The sequence below is a fragment of the Zalophus californianus genome, chromosome 16, assembly GCF_009762305.2.
Source record: "Zalophus californianus isolate mZalCal1 chromosome 16, mZalCal1.pri.v2, whole genome shotgun sequence".
NCBI lineage: Eukaryota > Metazoa > Chordata > Mammalia > Carnivora > Otariidae > Zalophus > Zalophus californianus.
Window position 1 is genome coordinate 16710860 of NC_045610.1, and position 17458 is coordinate 16728317.

A 17458-nucleotide genomic window follows, 5' to 3' on the forward strand; every position below is an offset into this window, starting at 1 on the left:
TTATGAGGCCACCATTAACTTGATCCCCAAACCAGGCAAAGATCCCATCAAAAAGGAGAATTACAGACCAATATCCTTGATGAACATGGATGCAAAAATTCTCACCAAAATACTAGCCAGTAGGATCCAACAGTACATTAAAAGGATTATTCACCACGACCAAGTGGGATTTATCCCCGGGCTGCAAGGTTGGTTCAAAATCCGCAAATCAATCAACATGATACAATACATTAACAAAAGAAAGAACAAGAATCATATGATCCTCTCAATAGATGCAGAAAAAGCATTTGACAAAGTACAGCATCCTTTCTTGATCAAAACTCTTCAGAGTATAGGGATAGAGGGTACATACCTCAATATCATAAAAGCCATCTATGAAAAACCTACAGCGAATATCATTCTCAATGGGGAAAAACTGAGAGCTTTCCCCCTAAGGTCAGGAACGCGGCAGGGATGTCCACTCTCACCACTGCTATTCAACATAGTATTAGAAGTCCTAGCCACAGCAATCAGACAACAAAAAGAAATCAAAGGCATCCAAATCGGCAAAGAAGAAGTCTCACTGTTTGCAGATGATGTGATACTTTATGTGGAAAACCCAAAAGACTCCACCCCAAAACGGCTAGAACTCATACAGGAATTCAGTAAAGTGGCAGAATATAAAATTGATGCACAGAAATCAGTGGCATTCCTATACACCAACAACAAGACAGAAGAAAGAGAAATTAAGGAGTCAATCCCATTTACAGTCGCACCCAAAACCATAAGATACCTAGGAATAAATCTAACCAAAGAGGCAAAGGATCTGTACTCAGAAAACTATAAAATACTCATGAAAGAAATTGAGGAAGACACAAAGAAATGGAAAAACGTTCCATGCTCATGGATTGGAAGAACAAATATTGTGAAGATGTCAGTGCTACCTAGAGCAATCTACACATTCAATGCAATCCCCAACAAAATACCATCCACTTTTTTCCAAGAAATGGAACAAATAATCCTAAAATTTGTATGGAACCAGAAAAGACCCCGAATAGCCAGAGGAATGTTGAAAAAGAAAAGCAAAGCTGGCGGCATCACAGTTCTGGACTTCCAGCTCTATTACAAAGCTGTCATCATCAAGACAGTATGGTACTGGCACAAAAACAGACACATAGATCAATGGAACAGAATCGAGAGCCCAGAAATGGACCCTCAACTCTATGGTCAACTCATCTTTGACAAAGCAGGAAAGAATGTCCAGTGGAAAAAAGACAGTCTCTTCAACAAATGGTGTTGGGAAAATGGGACAGCCACATGCAGAAGAATGAAAATGGACCATTTCCTTACACCACACACAAAAATAGACTCAAAATGGTTGAAAGACCTAAATGTGAGGCAGGAGTCCATCAAAATCCTAAAGGAGAACACAGGCAGCAACCTCTTCGACCTCAGCCGCAGCAACTTCTTCCTAGAAACATCACCAAAGGCAAGGGAAGCAAGGGCAAAAATGAACTATTGGGATTTCATCAAGATAAAAAGCTTTTGCACAGCCAAAGAAACAGTCAACAAAAGCAAAAGACAACCGACAAAATGGGAGAAGATATTTGCAAATGACATATCAGATAAAGGGCTAGTATCCAAAATCTATAAAGAACGTATCAAACTCAACACCCAAAGAACAAATAATCCAATCAAGAAATGGGCAGAAGACATGAACAGACATTTCTCCAAAGAAGACATCCAAATGGCCAACAGACACATGAAAAAGTGCTCAACATCGCTCGGCATCAGGGAAATCCAAATCAAAACCTCAATGAGATACCACCTCACACCAGTCAGAATGGCTAAAATTAACAAGTCAGGAAATGACAGATGTTGGCGGGGATGTGGAGAAAGGGGAACCCTCCTACACTGTTGGTGGGAATGCAAGCTGGTGCAACCGCTCTGGAAGACAGTATGGAGGTTCCTCAAAAAGTTGAAAATAGAGCTACCATACGACCCAGCAATTGCACTACTGGGTATTTACCCCAAAGATACAAATGTAAGGATCTGAAGGGGTATGTGCACCCCAATGTTTATAGCAGCAGTGTCTACAATAGATAAAGTGTGGAAAGAGCCAAGATGTCCATTGACAGATGAATGGATAAAGAAGTGGTATATATACACAATGGAATATTAGGCAGCCATCAAAAGGAATGAGATCTTGCCATTTGCAATGACGTGGATGGAACTGGAGGGTGTTATGGTGAGTGAAATAAGTCAATGAGAGAAAGACCTGTATCATATGACCTCACTGATATGAGGAATTCTTAATCTCAGGAAACAAACTGAGGATTGCTGGAGTGGGGGGTGGAGTGGGAGGGATGGGGTGGCTGGGTGATAGACATTGGATAAGGTATGTGCTATGGTGAGTGCTGTGATTTGTGCAAGACTGTTTAATCAGAGATCTGTACCTCTGAAACAAATAATGAAATATATGTTAAGAAGAAAAAAAGAGGATAGCAGGAGGGGAAGAATGAAGGGGGGGAAATCGGAGACAAACCATGAGAGACGATGGACTCTGAAAAACAAACGGAAGGTTCTAGAGGGGAGGGGGATGGGGGGATAGTTTAGCCTGGTGATGTGTATTAAGGAGGGCACATTCTCCGTGGAACACTGGGTGTTATGCACAAACAATGAATCATGAAACACTACATCAAAAACTAATGATGTAATGTATGGTGATTAACATAACAATAAAAAATTTAAAGGAAAAAAAAATCCACCACAGACCCACGGGTTAGAAATAAATGTTTGTGGTACTAGGAAAAAAAAATAGGTAAATTATACTTCCTCAAAATTAAAAACACTTGTGCTTCAAAGGACACTATCAAGGAAGTAGAAGGACAACCCACAGAATGGGAGAAACTAGTTGCAAACCAGATACCTTAGAATATATAAAGAATCTTATAACTCAACAATAGAAAGAAAAATAACTCAATTGAAAATGGGCAAGTGGTGCCTGGGTGATTCAGTCAGTTGAGTGTCTGACTCTTGGTTTCGGCTCAGGTCATGATCTCAGAGTCGTGGGATGGAGCCCCATGCCCCATGTTGGGCTCTGAGCTCAGCAGGGAGTCTGCTTGAAGATTCTCTTCCTCTGCCCCACCCCCACTCATGCTCTCTCTCTTTCTCTCTCAAATAAAAAAATCTTTAAAAAAATGAAAATGGGCAAAAGATTTGAGCAGACATTTTTCCAAAGACCATGTACAAATGTCCAATAAGCACATGAAAAGATGTTCAATATTATTACTCACAAGGGAAATGCAAATGAAAACCACAATGAGATTGCTAAAGGGCATGGAGTTTCTTTTGAGGATGGTGAAAGTGCTCTAAAACTGAATTTGCTGATGGTTGTGCAACTGTGAATGTATGAAAAACCACTGGAGGGTATGCTTTAAAAAAATATCTTATTTTTAACTAATCTCTACATCCAACGTGGGGCTTCAACCCACCACCCCGAGATCAAGAGTCACATGCTCCACCAACTGAGCCAGCCCGGTGCCCCTGGGTTGTACTCTTTAAGTGGATGAATGGTATGGAGGTGAATTATATCTCAATAAAGCTGTTAATAAAAAAATTCACAATGAGCTGCCACTTTAAGCTTATTAGGATGGCTAAAATAGAAAAGACAGACAATAACAAATGATGATGAATATGCAGAAAAATTACAACCCTCATACATTGCTAGGGGGATTGTAAAATAGTGCAGCCAGTTTGGAAATTTCTTAAAATGTTAGACATAGAGTTACCATAAGACCCAGCAACTCCTCTCTTATGTATATACACAAGAGAAATAAAAACACACGTCCACACAAAAACCTGTACATGCATGTCCGTAGCAGTATTATTCATGATAGCTAAAAGTGGAAACAATCTAATTGTCCATGAACTGATGAAGAAACAAGCAAAATGTGTCATATCCATATAATGGAAAAATATTTGGCCATAAAAAGGAATGAAGTAATGATAGATGCCACAGCATGGATGAATCTTGAAAACAACATGCTAAGTGAAAGAAGTCAGACATAAAAGACCACATGTTGTGTGATTACAGTTATTGGAAATGTCCAGAATAAGCAAATCTGTGGAGACAGAAAGCAGATTAGTGGTTTTCAGGGTCTGGAGGGAAGGGGGGAATAGGGAGTGACTACTAATGGGGGGGAGGGTTTGTTTTGGGGGTGATGAAAATGTTCTAAAATTTGATAACAGTGATGGTTGCACAACTCTACGAATATTATGAAAACCACTGAGTTGCACACTTTCAAAGGGCAAATTTTATGTGAATTATATGTCAATCAACCTGTTATTAAAGCTTTTTTTAAAAAATCACGAATAAGGGTGTCTGGGTGGCTCAGTCGATTAAGCGTCCAACTCTTGATTTCGACTCAGGTCATGATCTCACCATTGTGAGATCGAGCCCCACATCAGGCTCCATGCTGGGCGTGGAGATGGCTTAAGATTCTCTCCCTCCCTCTCCCTCTACCCCTCCCCCTCCCTCTCTAAAAATAAAAATAAAATAAATAAAATAAAAATCACAAATATAGTAACGTGAATACCACAAATCAAAATAGCATTATAAAGTTAGTGAATAGGACTCTAGTGAAAATATAGAGCATGACTCTGTATGTTATAGGATAGACATCTGAAAATGTAATTATTTTGCACAAGTAGGCAAAAAATAATAGTGCAAATAGTAAAAAGGATAGTGGGTATCTGAAAATTAGATATTACTGGGCTAGCAATGTATTCATCTCTATTCCTTAGTCTATTGATTATTATGAACTCGTTCAGATATAAACATAAAGCCAACCATGACTTTTTATTGTCTTTTTCAAACAAAACAATAAAGAAATAAATTTTTTTCTAGAATAAGAACAAATAATGCTTTCCAAATTGATGAATTATGTTTCTAAAGGCAGACAGAAAATATCATAACTATAGCAACATTATTGAAATCTACACTTCTGCAGTAAAACAAGGCTATAAATCATTCTATTGCCAAAAAGGTCTAAATCCAATTATGCAGCTAATGACACATTTTATGCTTGAAGAGAAAGCAAACAAAAGTTGTTTATCTAGTGATGTTCTAGGTTGTTGCAAAAATTCAACAGCATACAATGTAAAAAAGCAATTACTATGTGTGCGCATCCTAAAAGATATTTCCCTTCACATAGGAAGGAAAAGGCTGATGTTCTATGTACAAAACAGCCCTTGGTATATGTGCACTACATATAGGAGGCAAAAATGCACCATGACATTTTATTCTATTTATTGCTACAGATTCATGCTATGGGAGAAGAGAGTTTTCATCTATAATAATTATTTTGTGAAAAAATAGATGTTGGAGTCGATACTGATGGAAACCTGGCCATATGCTTAGCAAAGAAGAGTGTTATTCTAGGAATAAAAGGTTGCACTAGAATGCCAATCCACGCACTGCTTCACTCATGGAGAACAAAGCAAAGAACAGGTGCTCTGACCTTGACTCAGGGATGAAGGAAGGAGAGGAGATTGTAAATCTGCAATACGACCAATGAGTGAATGCCTTTTCAGCATGTTGTGAGAAGAAACAAGACTCTGCTTCTCTAAGCAGAGGCATGTCGTCTGCTGCGGAAATGCGCTCCCACACATTTTTTTAAATAAAGAAAGTGATTTATAGTATTTCTTCGTGACACTCACTCTGCTTGGAGAGATATTTCTCTAATTTCAAGGGGATTATCTCAGCTCTGTGTTCACATTCTTGCATGGCCTGAACCTGGCATTTCAAGGCTGAGATAGCAACAAGTTTTAAAAGTTGAGAATGGGAAAAAATTCGCAGAATTTCTTAAGAAGATTTAAACAACCTATATTCATTATTTATTGCTGCCTAAATAATTATCCCAAGACTCCGCAGTTTGCGACAATAGACACGCTCTCACAGTTTCTGCGGGGCAAGAATCTGGGTGCAGCTTAGCTGGGTGACTCTGGTTCAGGGTTCCTCCCAAAACTGTGGTCAAGCTACTGGTGGGAGCTACAGTCATCTCAGGGCTGGACTGGAGAAGGATCCATTTCCAAGCTCACTCAGGTGGCTGTTGGCAGGCCTCAGATCATCCTTGGCTGTCAGCTGGAGACAGCAGTTCCTTGCCATGTGGACCTCCCCAAGGGCATACCACAAGGGCAACTGGATTCCTTCAGTGAGTGCTCAAACGGAGAACAAGACAGAAGCCATAGTCTTTTTGTAACCTATTCTCAGCAGTGATATCCCACAGCTTCTGCCATATTCTCTTTGTTAGCAATGAGGCAGTGAGTCCTGCCCACACACAAGGAGAAGCGACTACACACAGGTATGGATAACAGGAAGGAGGGATCATTGAGGTCCTCTCAGAGGCTGCCTGCCACAGTATCCATATACTTCCACGGGTGTGGCTTTACCTGGATCAGGGGTGCCCCATGATTGACCAGGTCTTGGTCAGTGAAGCTCTCTACTCCTCCATCTGGCATGGCCTGAATTCTCAGTGCTCTGTGATTCAGGAGGCATACCTTGACCGACCATGTTAGTCATTGGAGATAGGTGCAAGGTCTAAATCAAAAACCCTAATTTGGAGTCCAATGCCCTTGGGTACACATCTAGTAGAGATGTTTCCCCCTGCTTCCCTCAGTTGGCATGGCTTTGTGTTGGGACAGGTCTAAGCCTATTGCTCTTCTTTCCTGTGGCAGGGACAAAGGTTATCTTTAGATAGCATGCCTTCTTAGCCAGGATACACTGAGATACTAATTATCCCAACCCCTCAAATAGAGTTGGTCTGACCTGACCTGAGGGGTCAGTGGAGTGGGTGCAACCTGAGAGGATGTTTCATCTTTGTCCTTGGGAGTTGGCTCTCCAACATGTGTAATGTTTGTTTAGGCCAGTCAACCCCAAATAAGCAGATCTCTTATTGATCTGTTCCATCAAGGATTAGAGACAACTGGTTGTCCTTCAATCTCCATTTTCCTTTGTACTTAGTAACAAAATCCTGGATTATTAGCTGGGCACATGACTGCCTGGAGTGAAAACAACAATGAGCAGTCTTCTTGCAGGGAGATGTGTTCACGTGACCAGGCTCTGGCCAATGACATATAAGCAGTAGTTGGTATGAGCAATATAAGTAGTTGATATGAGCTATTTCCAGGCAATAGCCTTAAGAAAGCAAAGCCCCGTTTTGCCTTTCTTCCCTTGTGGGGAAGACTATACTATGGACGCCATGACTAGAAGTCTAGCAGCCATGTTGAGATAACCTTGGGAATAGAAGCCAAGCAGGCTAAAGCAATATGCAAGAAAGATACCATGGCATACCTTACCAATCCTGGGATGACTATCTCTGGACTTCTTAAAATATGAAAGAGACATAGATTTGCATATTTAAGTCATTTCTAGATTTTTCTGTTACTCCTAACTGATTCTAGTCCTGATGATGTGGCTTTGTTCAAGTCCAGACCCTAAGTGTATACAATTCAAATCTAGTCTTGCCATGACCTGCGCTCCCCCACTACTTCCTATGATATTCTTCTAGTAGGTAGTTATTGTCTCTAAATATAGGGCAAAGAGTTCAAGCAAACATTGCCAGGTTCCCACTGGCAACTCCGCAATCTGCAGAGAGGGGGACGTTCCTGCTGAACTGTAGGGATGAGGCTAGGTTAGGGCAGAGGCTGGTCCTTGGGATTCTCTTTAGATAGCAGGACCAACAGGTGCCTGTGGGGCTTGGAACTGAGCTCTCCTGCCATCTGTCCTGGGTGTTGCCCAAGCGTAGGTTCCAGATGTGTAGGTCAAGCCCTTGTCTAACTCAGCTATGCAGAGCCAGCAGGTACCTTTAAGAACAAGGAGTGGGACTTGCCAGGGACAAGGAAGTACAGATACAAGACAAGTGAAGCTGTCTTCTGGAAGAAGGCAGGGACTGGGCACAAACAAAAGTCCGTATCAAGCACCAATGCGGACAGTGTTTGCGTTGTGTGTGTAATGTCAGCTAGAGGGCCCTGAGAAACAAAGGCCATGTCTGTTTTCCTTTCATGGCCTCTGTTTCTCGGTGTCAATTACTTTCTCTAATGAAACCCACACCCAGGCTTATGCCAGGGCTATGCTCAGCTCCCACTCTCTTTTTCACCGCATGCCAAAGAAATAACTTGGCTCCAGGCACAAATTAGCGGGGGGCATTTCTGGGGTATTTTGTGCTGATGATAGACCCCAGAGTATCTACCAGTTTCTTGGGTCCATCGCCTCCCTAATGTAAAATGCAAGTCCTGTTTTGTAGGAAGGGCAGGAATTCACCTTAGGCAATAGGAGAATTTCAGCAAATTATAACCGGCTATCAGAATTCTGGACTGTGCATATTTTTTAATGCTTCTGAACTACACTTTTCTTTAGCTTCATAAACTTCACTCCAGTATCTTCAGACCGTTCTCTGTTGGAAGATGCTGGCCCAAGAATACCTCTAGTTCAAAATCCATTTACCCAGTGCCTATTATTTTTTAAATATATTTTCCAAAATGAGGCAGAAGGACACTCACTGGCCCAGAAGCGGTCAGCAGGATGGAAAAGGTGTGCGTCCTCAAGTCAGGCAGGCCCGCCGTGAAACCAGGACCCTCACGATGGAGTCCAAAGGTAGTATTTATAGTTGTGGAATAAGAAATAAAGGAGTATGTGCATGACTTGGAGTTACAAAGGTTACTAGCTGAGGAAGTAAACATATTGATAAAGCCTTAATGGGAAGCAGTGGGGGAGGTGAAAGGGAAATGTTTTTAGCACACCAGATCCTTATCTTAACATAGCAGGAAGCCGGGCGCCTGGGTGGCTCAGTTGGTTGAGCGACTGCCTTCGGCTCAGGTCATGATCCCGGAGTCCAGGGATCGAGTCCCGCATCGGGCTCCCTGCTCAGCGGTGAGTCTGCTTCTCCCTCGGACCCTCCCCCCTTCTCATGCTCTCTCTATTTCATTCTCTCTCTCAATAAATAAATGAAATCTTAAAAAAAAAAACATAGCAGGAAGCCAACTGTTACATCAAATGATGGTATTTTTTCAACAAATCTTTACGATGTCCTAAAGCAATGAGGATACAGACATAAAACAAACTAAACAAAGTCACTACACTCATTCTACTTATAAGCCTATTGGTTAAAGATAGAGATATTAAGAAGGAATAGTAAAAGTCTAAAAAGAGTTGCCTTGGGGGCGCCTGGGTGGCTCAGTCGGTTGGTTGAGTGTGTCTGCCTTTGGCTCAGGTCATGATCCCGGGGTCCTGGGATGGAGCCCCATGTCAGGCATCCCGCTCAGCGGGGAGTCTGCTTCTCCCTCTCCCTTTGCCCCTCTCCACTTTGCTCTCTCATTCACTCACTTTCTCTCTCAAATAAATAAATAAAATCTTTTAAAAAAAACAAAAAGTTGCCTTGGGGAGCAGATTTAGAAGAGGCAGTGGGTGGAGAGATAGGACAAGGGATTGATTTTCCTGCAAGTTCTGCCACACTATGTATATATTAGATATGTTAAGTTACTACTAAAAAATTACACTACCTATTAGCTATATATCCTTGAATACATTACTTAAATTCCCTGGGCCTCCATTCTTTTGTCTGGAAACTGGGATAATAATGATCTCCTCAAAGACTATTTGTTACAGGAATATCTGCCTAAAGTAGACGCGAAGATGTCAATCCCCTCCTCATAGACGCGAAGATGTCAATCCCCTCCTCATGTCTCCCATGCAATATTTTGCAGTTCAAGACTTTCAGGCTGAGAAGTGACATAACGTTCCTGGGTTCTGTCCATCCGACACAAAGATGCTCATCTGAAATTTCTCCAAGTGCTAGGGGAAAAGGATGTACATTGGTGACAACCTGCATCTTGAAAGAACACTGACCAAATATTAACATGATTTCCACTTGGACAATACTATGCAAGTTGCTGATACGGTCTGTACTTCTCACTTATGGCCAGCTCAGGTGATTTGCTGTTCTGACTATATTATTGCCTCAGAAGCTTCACAACTGGCTCCTTAATCCCTGAGGTAATGAAGGCCTCATGATGTAAGGGAGAGAACAACTGTGAATGAGAGAGAGAGAGAGAGATCACTGTCTGGGATCATCAGGATGTAAGTAGTAGAAAAACACTAAAAATGTCAACACAGAACCAGGAAGATTGCTGACATCCAAGCTGGCTACAAAGGGGAAGTGTACAGATGTGATCCTTTGTGTGTCTACCCATACACAAATACACACACACAGGTGGCATGCTTGCAGGTTCTGCGATCTGTCAGTTGTGGCGGGGAGGGACAGTGAGGGGAGGTTTTAAGGGTAAAGCAACGGCAGTGATGTGCTGGGAAATATCTAACAACCAGTCCTGGTGGGGAGAGCCCTGAGTTGTAGCAGTTGCCAATTTCAATGGTGTAAATACTCCCAGCGTGGCTGATTTCAAGCTACCGGGTTGCAGTAGCTGAATGCAAAATGGAGAAGAAATGTGCAGAGTCAGCTCCTACCCGCGGGTATCAGTCAGTTCCAACACATTGCTGGCTGCAGGTTTCCAGCACTGTTCTCTTTCAGAAAAAACTCCCAGCTTCTAAACTCATCTGCTTCTAAAGTTGCAGATCTTGATTTAGTTTGGATTCCAGAATCCATCTATACCTCCCAAACAGCATTGTTCATTCAACCCTGATTAATTATTTACTCTTTTGTAAAGTTCATGGCCCCTCACAGCTCATAGGAATTCTGGGACTGAAGTATTTCCCCCCACCCCAAATCTACACAATGGTTGGCAAGACCATTTGTTTATTCAGAAAGCAGCCAACAGGATGCTACAGGCAGGTCAGTGAACCACCCTGCCCCTCAAGGTTTGGCAAGCTCCAGATGGCCACGGAAAGCTCCAGGCAGGCAAGAGGGAGCTCCCTCACTTCTGGTGCCCCCACAGTTACAGTTCTTTGGCAAGTAAGTGGCTGCCTCGTTGTTTGACACATGTATGAACCTCTTCCTCATCCTACAGGAAACTCTCCCTCATTAGTCTCCAGGGCGGCCTCCCTTTGACACTGCCCCCAACTCCTTTCCTCTCTGAATCCTGTATCCTGGAGCCAGAGGAGCTACATCCAGGCCCTGGGAGACCTGATGTTTATAGACTTGGGGGATCACCTTCTTGAAAGAAAAGAATCCAACCTTATAAATATAAAGCTACTGGGGTCAGGGCCTTTAGAACAGGCAAATGAGGGTCTCCGGCAGAAGCTTCACTTGTTTCCAGTAAATGAGCCTCTGTAGCCAGACTATGTTCCAAAGAAAGCTGGACGTTTGCCTGGTGACGGTGAACGGGGAAATGTCCTGTGTATGTGTGTGTGTTTCTTTTTCTTTGTGGAGGAGAATGAAGCTCCAAACCCATGCTGCTTAAAAACTCTGCCTTTGAGCCTGATACCGGAAGACATCATCCAACGTCTAAGGAAGCCATTTTATGCTGTGCCACTCTTGCTGAGTCACATGGCTACTCCCCCGCACCCCCTGCTTGGCACAGAATACAACAGTAGGCCTGTAACAGGCTGCGACCTTCCCCAGTGGCCCAGGGAAACGTCTTCTCTAACCCCTAGCAGTCTAACTTCAAAACCACTGCGGATGAGAAGGACCTCTAGTGGTCAATCGCAAAGGTCACATCCCTGCCACCTTCTCCCTCGTCTCTGAAAGGTGTTCTGGTCTGTCAACCCTGGGTTGTCAGTTCCAAGAGGTAGAACAAGGAAAATGTAGACTAGATCAGAAGGATTTTTGGTTTTGATATAGATAGGTTGTGGAGGGTAGGATGACATCTCTGTATGGTGTGTAGATGACGGAGTGGATATTTGCAGACAAAATCTACTCATCTCCGAGGGACACTGGGCCCAGTGTTATGCCAAGGAGTGAAGGGATAGAGAGGAAGCAGAAATGGGACCTCAGCCAAGAGTAATAGATGTTTTGCATGAAAGAGTGGGCTTTAATCTCTTTTTTAAAATCTTGACTCCTTTGAGAAGCTAATTAAAAGCCAGAAACCATCTCCTCAGAAAAATAACCGTCCTCACATACATTTTTGCCTGAAATTCAGGAATGTCACTGATACTCTAAGGCACATCCATGGTGGTTCAAGAAGCCAAGTCAAACTCTGAAATAAGGCATTTGGATAAGAATGCAGTGGAGTGGCCAGGAATCTTGAATGGATTCTAACCCCTGTGTCACTTTGGACAAGTCTCCTTACCTCTCTGAGCTTTATTCCCTCATCCATTAAAAAGAGGAAGGGTAGACAGATGTAGGATTTCCAGATAAAAGACAGGGTACTTAGGGCGCCTGGGTGGCTCAGTCGTTAAGCGTCTGCCTTCGGCTCAGGTCATGGTCCCAGGGTCCTGGGATCGAGTCCCACATCGGGCTCCCTGCTCTGCGGGAAGCCTGCTTCTCCCTCTCCCACTCCCCCTGCTTGCGTTCCTGCTCTCGCTGTGTCTCTCTCTGTCAAATAAATAAATAAAATCTTAAAAAAAAAAAAAGACAGGGTACTTAGTTAAATCTGAATTTCAAATAAATACAGATTTTTTTTAGTACAACTATATCCCAAATATTGGCTTTGTTATGAATTAACAGATAGTAGTTGCACAGGACATACTTAGACTAAAAAAGTGTTCATTGTTTACCTGGATTTAAAACTTAACAGGGGTCCTGTATCTTTATTCGCTAAATCTGGCAACCCTAGACAGGTGGCCTCTGAGGTCTTGATTTAAGGTCTAAGATTTTCAGTGATGGAAGAATCCTAAAGGAGACTGGGAAGTTAGAGGGTCATTAATCACTGTTTGAGCTAGAAATTCGGAAGTCCCATGACTGAGTGTAAGCAGTTTATTTTTTTTTATTTTTAAAAGATTATTACTTTTTTTTTTTTTTAGTAATCTCTACAGCCAACGTGGGGCTTGAACCCATGACCCCAAGATCAAGATTCACATGTTCTTCTGACTGTGCCAGCCAGGCGCACCTGAGCTTAAGCAGTTGAGTGGACACTGTGTTGGGTTCTGGATGGAAAAGTCACCACCCTGGGTCTCTGCATTGCTCAAAGGACCACTCTATTGTTGCTAGGCTGTGACTGCCAGATTTCTAGCTTTTCTGTCACTTTAAAACCCTCAGTGCATTCCCAGTGACCAGCTAGATGATCCTCCTGGCTTGCAACCCTCCAGCCATTTGCCAAGCTGCTGCCTCTGTTGCATAAAGCTTGGTGACAGCAGATGTGAAGGCTGTGGCTTGAAGACCTTGGGGAGTGGCACTGGTTAAAAAAATGGCTTAAAACCTGTGCATCTCAGGCCTTTCCTACATGCTGGTTGCTTGGTTCCCTCTCCAGTTCTTCATTCCCATACCACAGGAGGTACGGTGAGGCCCGTGCACCTGCAGAGTCCATCTCCCACAGACGGCCCTGTGTACACATTCTCTTCCAGGGGAGCACCCAACTTGCACCCCTAATTTATCTCCAAGTGGGTATCCTCATCATTTCTTTCTCCCTTCCTTTCTCTTCCCTCCATTCCTCCCTCCCACCCCTCCTTTTGCTAATGTTTCTGGAGTACCTGCAATGCAGTAGGCACTACGCACATTCCCCTTAGCTGAGGAGCTTCCATCTCCATCACTCTCACCAACACTTGGTCTATAGTCTGTGGTTCCCAAAATGAGAATGCTGAACACTGTGTCCATCACCTGGTAGGTTGTTAAAGATGAAAATCCTGAGTCTCATCAGAACTGATGAAGGAAAGGTGCCCAGAGACTCCCCAGGTGTTTCTTTCTTTCATTTTATTTTTAAGGATTTTTTTATTTATTTGACAGAGAGAGAGAGGGAGAGAACATGAGTGGGGAGGGGCAAAGGGAGGGGGAGAAGCAGACTCCCTGTGAGCAGGGAGCCCAACACGAGACTCTATCCTAGGATCCTGGGATCGTGACCTGAGCTGAAGGCAGAGGTTTAACTGACTAAGCCACCCAGGAGCCCCTCCCCAGGTGTTTCTTATGCTCATCAAAATCAGCAGGCTCTGGCTGCCAGTTCTTGGACCCCCTTCTCTGTCCAGAAGTGTACGGGGCCAGATGAGGAGCAGATTGGTTTCCACTCCCAGGAATTTCCAGATTCGAGGCTGCCTCTCTCCTCTCCCTCTGGGCCTGACCTATGTGAGGGGAAATGTCAAGTCCTAGACTACTTAGGCTTAATGGTTAACTACTAGGCTTCACTATTTATGGCAGAATTGTTTCCCCTTTCTGTCAGTTTTAGGAAAGAGAAATGTTCCGGGAATGACTTTTATGACCTTGGACAAATCTCATCACTTCTTTGACTCTCCAGAAGGGGCGCCATGATATCAGTTTTGAAAATCTGAACTCTCTCAAGCACTGAGTGCACTCTACCCGGCTCCTACCCATTATTAACTTTCCCTTCTAGAACGTAGGGCCCTTCAAGATGAGGAGCTTTGTTTTGCAAATCTTTGTATCTCTCGGGATACCCACTTAATTTTGTGGAATTCAGGGAGCACCATTCATCTTGTAGACATCATAGATTTGTGTAGTTAGTAAAGCAATTTTCCACAGATGTCAGGAGATGACTTGAGAAGCCAAGTCTTTTATTTATGCATGATAAAGACACCATATTGGCTTGGATGGCACTGGCCCTCCCAATGTTTAGAGTACTCAGCACATAGGGGATAAATATCTGCTAAATACTTTCCCTCAGATTTTAGTTATGAAAATGTCAGATATACAGAAATATTGAAACTGGGTAACTATTTAACCCTATCTATATTCTAGATTCAGTAGGTGTGAATATTAGCTATTATTTGCTTTGTGTGTATGTGTGTGCGTGTGCGTGTGTTTGCTGAATCATTTGAAAGTTAATTGCAATCCTCATGACACTTAACTCATAAATATTTCAGCAGGTATCTCCTAAGAATTAGGACATTCTCCTACATAACTGCAATTCTATCATCACACCTAAGAATAATTAACCATTATTTCCTAAAATCATTTAGAAACAGAAGTTGGTGTTGGTGCCCTCCCCACATGCCCTTGGCCTGCCTAGAGGTCATCTGCCAATAGTTCCTGTATAGCAAACAGGTGACTTCCTGAGTGTCTCCCCCTGAACCTTCATGGCTGGATCAAAACAGTGCATTCCACACTCATACGCTGAGCTAGAGATGCTGGGGAGTCAATACCCCAACAGTGTTCCTTAACCAGTGATGGAAAGAAGTTGGTGGGTAAACACCCGAGCTTCCTTCCTCTCATGAGGAGGAAGGAGTTGTGGAGCACAACTCATGACTCTGAGTTGTGCTTCACAGAGGGTGTCAAAGTGTCTACAGTGATGGTCGCCCACAGCACTAACCTGCTCAATAACACATCTTTTGTTGGTTCTCCTTCCTTCCCTACCTCACTTCCTTACTGTGCTTCCTGAGATCACCTTTAAATAACTACTTGCAGCTGAAGCTTCTGTCTTAGAGTCTGCTCTGGAGGGACCCAGAACCAAGACATTGGTTCATTGCGAAATTCACTTACAAATGATGATAGTAAAACACACTGCTCTTAGATCCACAGAGAAGCAAACTCCAAACCTGCTTAGATGGTGCTTGCAACTTAGCCACAGAAACCGCTCTTAGTTACGATTCTTACTGGAACAATGCTATATGCTGAGGCTGTGTTTATTATGTCCTGCCCAGCCTGTATTAGTAATATAATGATAGCTACTGCTAATTACGAGCTTACTGTGTGGGTGCTTCTCATACTTTACTTCACCTACTCCTCACAGTGACTTTGTAGGGAAGGCATTATTATTATTATATTATTGACAAAGAACTTGAGGCTCATGGAGGTTAAATAACTTGTTGAAGTCACATGACTAGCAAGAGGCAGATCTCTGGTATGCTTCACCACTGTGTTAAAATGTGCAGATAACCATAAATCTTCTTTTATTCTATTCTTGTATAAATAAGAACAGTAGTGCCGGCCAGATAACACCATATAGCACCATAAATGTACATAGTTTTTAACCAATAAAAGAGTTCTCTTCAGGGGCACCTGAGTGGCTCAGTTGTTAAGCGCCTGTCTTTGACTCAGGTCATGATCCCGGGGTCCTGGGATCGAGCCCCACATCGGGCTCCCTGCTCAGCGGGGAGCCTGCTTCTCCCTCTCGCTCTCCTGCTGCTTGTGTTCCCTCTCTCACTGTGTCTCTCTATATATATCAAATAAATAAATAAATAAAATCTTTAAAAAAAAAAAGAGTTCTCTTCAATCGCTGATTCTTGAGAGTGTAACACAAGGATTCCCTAAACATGTGAGGGTCTCAAAGGGATAAAATTTTCCCTGCCTTATAGGATCTCATTAATCTTCAAAAACTTCCTTCCTTTCTGGCTTGAGATCTCCCTGGTTCACCTCGTACTTCTCCTGCCCCAGACCTGATATCAGCTGTTTCTTCAAGGAGTGCTAGTTCATTGCAGTGAGGAATGATATTAGAGCCCAGATTCTAGGTACTGGGGGTTCTTTTCCACCGGATTGGCAGTGTTTCTAGCCATTCCAAGCTGTACACCTAGAAAAAAACTGCATTTTTAAAAATCGTTTTCAATTCTGTTTACCATTACAGTGTTTTACTTTGTTTTTTGATTTTCTGATTAGGTCTTTTTTTCTCTCTTATACTGAAATTCTTGATTTTTTTTTAAGATTTATTTAGTTATTTGTTAGAGAGAGAGAGTGAGAGAGAGCACAAGCCAGGGGGAGGGGTAGAGGGAGAGGGAGAAGCAGACTCCTCCCCCGCTGAGCAGGGAGTCTAATGCGGGGCTTGATCCCAGGACCCTGGGATCACGACCTGAGCCGAAGGCAAACGCTTAACCGATTGAGCCACCCAGGCACCCCTAAAATTCTTGATTCTTAATGTTATTAACTCAAAATGTGTTTATCCTTCACTATAAGGAAAATAATTTCAAATAATAAAACCAATAATAATAACACTACCAAGAAAATGACTGAATGAAATTTAAAATGTCTTTTTAGTTCTTTTTGTCCTTGCAGGGCTCTGAACTGTGTTCTGAAGTCACTGAAAATAAATCGTTTCTAAGTGTTGTACAAAAAACCCCAGAAAAAACAAACCCCCCCCCAAAAAAAACTTTTCCCTGTCATGCTTGGCTTAGTACAGCTTATGTACCAAGCATGAATTACCAGTGGCAAATAATATTTTTCCAGCATGATTTAAGTTATGGAATCTTCCAATATTTTGGCTGCCATATTCAAGTTAGATAACTTTGATAATCTGACAGCCTGAAAATGGTAAGGGGTTGGTTTTCACAGCAGCTGAAATATTGGAAGATTCCACAACTTAAATAATGCTGGAAAAGTATTACTTGCCACTTGTAACCCAAGCCCGGTGATTTATCTAACTTGAACATGGCAATGTTCAGTGAAATATGTTACACATTTTTGCATAAGGTCAGGTTTTCCTGGAATAATTA